Here is a 6,000-nt window from a genome sequence, read left to right on the forward strand (position 1 = left end):
AGAGTAAAGCATGACGTGGCTTGCTGCTGTTGCTCGCTCTGTGATTTCGTGACATTTACTAGGTGATTTACGATAAGATGCATGGTTTGCGAAATTAATGAGGTAATTCACCATCATTTAGATCATCTTAGGCATACACGAGCCACACGACGACGCTCCTAAATGAGTATAGATGTCCGACTATATTACCTATCAAGCAAAACTTGTTTCATATAAATGGACAAAAATGAAAACGTTGCGTTTTCATTTAAACATTCGGACTTACAGAGGGATTTAAACCGGTAAAAGTGACTAACTACGCATTCTCATGCACTGTTTACTCTGATTTATATTTCACTTCTATTTCATGATAACATACCTAATTAAGAAACAGCACATGTTCTGGTGGGTAAAAGTCTTACGGAACGCACATAGCGATCTAGGTGGTTCTGGTATCGTCATTGCTGGTTAAGGTATGGGGATTTATTACAGAATAGTTTTGTGGATTATCGTGGCAACGTGAACAAGTCCATTCCGCATTGATAAACATTTTTTTGCTCTGAAGTTTATTTCTATCTACGCATTTGTTGATTGCTCTTTATTCGTTTTGGTTGAAGGGCTCGTTATATTTCATTGCTCGTGTCTGTACGAATGAGAACATTGAAACCTATGCAGCTGGCAAGTCGGTACAACTGTCGGGAAAAAAGGGAAACTGAAGCGCAAATTTTGTGCTTTTTATATGCTGTTCTATAGAAAACAACACTTTTTCGATGTACCAGTAGATAAAATGAGAAAGCTGGAAGGCTTAGTTGTGAGCAGTGGCGCACGGTAAAGAACTCCAGGTGGTCGAAATTTCCGGAGCCCTCCACTACGGCGTCTCTCATAATCTAATGGTGGTTTTGGGACGTTGAACCCCACATATCAATCAAAGTTGTGAGCAGTGCATAAAAAATTATCTACAAAAAGGTATAGTTTTTTCAGAACCTTCTTTGCATGAGGAGCGCAAAGAAATGTTCAGCCACTACTTCTTCAAGTATCCAACATGTTCTATTACGTAGGGGACGCTTTATTTAGTTTTCGAAGTGCAAAAATAACGTGGCTCGTCTGACTTAATGGTCTTGTTAGTGATTGATGGTTATCGGCTGAATGAGAATGTAGAAAGGAAGACGTGCTTTACGCGTCGACTTTGAGAACTTCATCAAGAACATAGTTCGTACAGTGGATAACTGATTTCTTCGAGCGATGAAACAGGACACGCCAGACGTTTATGAAGTGAAGCTCATCATGCATGATTTATCGTTTTTTTGACGTAAGCATGAAGTGTCTTTCGTGCTCTGTTTTTTTGCGGTCGAGGGTCGAAGTGAAAGACTAAACAGTGTGACTATCTATGTCGCTTTAGTTGTATAAATGAATGAATGAATGAATGAATGAATGAATGAATGAACGAAAAAAAGTTTAGGAGGCCTCACCTAATAACGAAAAAATGTTGACAGGAAGCTTGGTGCGTTCGTGGCTGGCGTACCACATTTTACGAAAACTTTCTTGTGTCGCATTGGTCAATGGTTCAACCTTCCTGTTTGCTTGCATCAAGCCAAAAATGGCATCATTATTTCCGTGTTAAGTAATGCTAGTCTTCTGTTGCTACACGCAGCTGCGATGATCGTGCGCTCATATCCAGGCAACATGAAGCTGCGTCGTGAAATGACAAGTCACATCAACAACCTACATGAAAGATCAAACTGCCGCATTTAAAACGGTGAACTGCCAACACAGCCGTGATTTAAGAAGCAACGATTCTTGGAATACGGCGTATACAAGTTCGCAAGTGACCGGCACACTTTTGAGGCTTTAATCGGATACACCTGCATTTCTGTGCGATTGCGAGTGCTTGTTTTTTTGTTTTTTGCTGGTCGTGCTTACTAATTTTTGAGACAGTACAAGCTTCTCTAGAGTAATGTGTGACATAATAAACAAAATAGTGAAGCACATAATACACAGAATAGTGTTTGCTTCATCAACTTCCTATGTCGTGTGCAATGTTCAGATGCTATCGAACACATATAACTGTGTCGTTACAGGTAAATACGCAGGGCAAACAACATGTACGTGCGTATGCAATAAGCCTTCTTTGTAGGAAAGCTTCAGACCTTCTTAAGCAATGTGGCCCTTAGCAGTACGAAAACACCATTACACTTCATCGAATTTCAGCTTGAGGAGGCATGCTCAACGTACATTTTTGAGGCCCTGAAGCCTAATATTGGAAGAATTAAAAACCCTTATTCATCGAATTCACTTTGCTTTGATTCAACGGCATTTCATGCGATGTCCTTACGAAGATGTAACATAAATCAAGTAGTTTTTTCTACTATTTACAAGATATAATGCACTACTTGCTCCAACCTTTTGTATCCATGAGCGCGCATAATAACTTCGGAAAAATAATAAAACGTATGCCACTTACTTAGACCAACAGTCCCCATGGTTGAACGGACTCAGTGACAACATACAAGTTTGCATAGCTCTCGTGCACTTTCGTGCTCTCGTGCTCTCCACTTTCAGAGTTTCTGAGGGACATTGTAACGTGTGTTATGACGGAATAGTGTTGCTCAAAAAGTTTAGTTTTATGTTATAACCATGACTCTTTTTCCAATAATAATAATAATAATAATAATAATAATAATAATAATAATAATAATAATAATAATAATAATAATAATAATAATAATAATAATAATAATAATAATAATAATAATAATAATAATAATAATAATAATAATAATAATAATAATAATAATAATAATAATAATAATAATAATAATAATAATAATTGCGATTATTATTAATATTATTAATATTATTATTATTATTATTATTATTATTATATTATTATTATTATTATTATTATTATTATGTTATTATTATTATTATTAGAGACAGCGACAACACATAAAAAGCCCAGCTTCTGATTTTCAGCCTTTTAGAGAACATTGCCTTCACTGCATTAGTACCTTTTGTGCGGCAAAGCAACAGCTGCAGAACATTTTTTAGAGAAGTATTAGCACTCCCTGTGTTCTCTCCTCTCGTTGTTCGTGTTTCTTTGGTCTGCAGTGACTCGAACATACATCTCTAGTTTCTATATAACGAACTTGACGACAGGAAGTAATGCTTATTTCCGTCGTTCGGTCACATTTGTATCGTTCACTTTTGCTCGATGTTTTGTACACTGAAGACAACGCTCTGATATAAGGTGTAACATGCAATCTGACAGAGGCATAGCCGGAAATCGGCTTGGCCAACGGTCATCAAGAACCGCGATACTACAGCAAGGGATAGTACGCTCTGGGGAACAATGCGAGGTAACGCTACTTCTTACGGAAGCAACAGCCACCAACATGCTTGCTTTTTCATTCATGCTTTTTTTTTAGTTGCACTTTTCACCATGTCTTTGAGCCAGACTAAGCTCCACAGCGAAGTGGTGACAGAGAACAATCAACTAAGACCAGCGACACGAAAAGAACTGGCTTCAAATTGCGTACAAAGTATTTTGAAATGCTTTTGTGAATTTCGGCGAGTGCTATATGGAGCTGTCCTTCAGATATTTCCACAGGGATACAGAAACCTGTATCCTTGTAGACTTCTAAGGTGCCTCAAGAACTATATGGTTGGTAAACGAAGAGAAAAAAAAAGAAAACAGAGGTGCACAAGGGTGGTTCTGTAACAGCGTGATTGCGTCAGGCGGCGACAACTGCTCTTATTTTCTTCTTGGTTATCCTTCCGTACATACCTTAATGAGTATGCTTTAGCCTGCGCGATTCCTAGCAAGATCAATGGTTGGTAATATTGGTGAGCGCTACACGTCGGGATACTTTAGCAGGTAAGGTGACGCATAGCTTTGGACAAAGCCGCAAGCTCGATTCGAGCTTATGACGACAACATTGTCATGGTGATGAAATTCAAGAATATCCAAGTGGTTGCATATGTATATGGATGTTAATTAGCCCAAATGGTCGAAAAACAATAGTAATAACATGTGAGGTTTCACGCCCCCAAACAACGATATGATTATGAAAGATACCGTAAAGAAGGGATCCACAAATTTAAGCCATATGATGTTCTTTAACGTGCTCTGACATTGAACAGTACACGGATCTGCCTTCGCCTCCATCAAAATCTGATTGCCATGATCGGTATCGAACCCGCAACCTTCGAATCAGCAGGCGAGCTTCATAACTACAGCTTCAACATGGCGGAGAAGAGGCCGAATGAAATCCGAATTCCTCCACTACAGTGTGCCTCATATTCATACTAGGGTTTTCGCTCGTAGAACCCGGACATTATTGCATTAGCGTCAGTCTTTAGGGCACTCCGACACCATAACCGGTTCAAGCAGCTTACCGAGCTTCCTCGACATAGAAGCGAAAAATAATGCGCATTTTTCGCGTGTTTTAAAGACACCGAATACTCAATGCTTGGAGCAGTCGCGACGGAGCAAAGCTTGCAGGTAAGCATTTCTAAAACCATAGCTAAACTTGATAAAACAGTTTCAAAAAGTGACGTTACTAAATCTTTAAGAAACTCATGTACCTGAGCCTAACGTCTTATCGTTTTCCTGAACAATTCACAGCGTTCACCAGGTTTATATAATTGATTGAAGTCATTTCGTCACACGCACCAAAACTGAAGTAGATGGAGTAAACATATAAGTATTCGCAAATGCTTACAATACTGTGTTGTATTGTAAATCATGGCAGTGATGTAAAATGTGTCTGGTTAGGATGAATGGAAATGAATGGGGTTGTTTTCAATCACGCTGGTGGTCTACACGTTTGAAAAATTGTCCCAAGTTTCACAAAATGCCTTTATTGCTCTAACCATAAAAGTCGAAATGACTAGTGATCACTAGTCTTCTTTTTATAGAAAATCTTCAGAAATGTGGTAAATATTGAGAAAATTACAGTTGCGACCGTCATTCGCGCTAGTTTCTGGCTCATCTTATTCAAGCGATGAAGACGCGTGCGCTGAAAAACGCAGACAAAATGGCACGCTTCATTTTCAGAGCAGTTCCTTACACCATTGCTACATCATATTTCCCAGACATTTAACGATTGAAATAATGCTGGCGTTCAACGTCAGTATACGTATTGCATCGATTATTTGTCCAACCTCACTTCACACTTGTTTACCGGCAAAAGTTATTGGCAGAGCTGCGAGATCAAGCGAGTGCTCATGCAAACTGATATTTGTTTCTATGTTTTGCGTTGAGGAAATGAAGTGCAATGACGTAGTCGATGGCGAGATTTTCATCATTCAGATATATGTAATCGTTTGGCAGCACGGTTAAAAATCATAGGACCGATTCTGAAGACAACTGTAGTGCGAAAAAAAGGCAGTTTCCAACTTCGTTTCAATAGTTGAGAATAGAGAAGTGACTATTTTTCTTGTGGAACGTTGTCTTTGTCACATGTTTGGTTTGTTTCTTCCGTCAGGCAGAAAAAAATTTCAAAGGTAGACATTCTCAAGGGACAGCTCATTAAATGCAGGCTGTGTCGCCAACGGGGCTCCTGACGCAAGAAAAAAAGATTAACCAATAAACAAACAGTAAAAAGATGACAGATGAACAAAGAGTCTTTTCAACAAACAGTAGAGAGGTGGCTTTTTTTTGCGTGGGGTACCAGAGATATAAATTTCCGCCCATGCCAAACACGCCGCAAAGCATGGAACATCAGACAGCCTAGTTTGTATAGCGACCTGTCGAAGAGGTACTCCGCAAAGTGATGGCTGTTTCAATGATGAGTGAGCGTTCTTATATTTAACGCTATTTGATTTCGCCCCTTCTTTATACCTCACTCTCTGAGCAGGCTGAAAGCGGCAAAATATCCCCCAAGATGTTTTTTTTCATTCTTCTTTTTAGACCATTGGTGGCAATAAAAAATCTTCTAATAATACTGGTTCAGAACGTTCGATTCACAGGACACCACTGTTTCTTTTATAAAGACCTTTAGTGACTGCAGTATACGTGAA

The sequence above is a fragment of the Rhipicephalus microplus genome, unplaced genomic scaffold, assembly GCF_043290135.1.
Source record: "Rhipicephalus microplus isolate Deutch F79 unplaced genomic scaffold, USDA_Rmic scaffold_176, whole genome shotgun sequence".
In the NCBI taxonomy this organism is placed as follows: domain Eukaryota; kingdom Metazoa; phylum Arthropoda; class Arachnida; order Ixodida; family Ixodidae; genus Rhipicephalus; species Rhipicephalus microplus.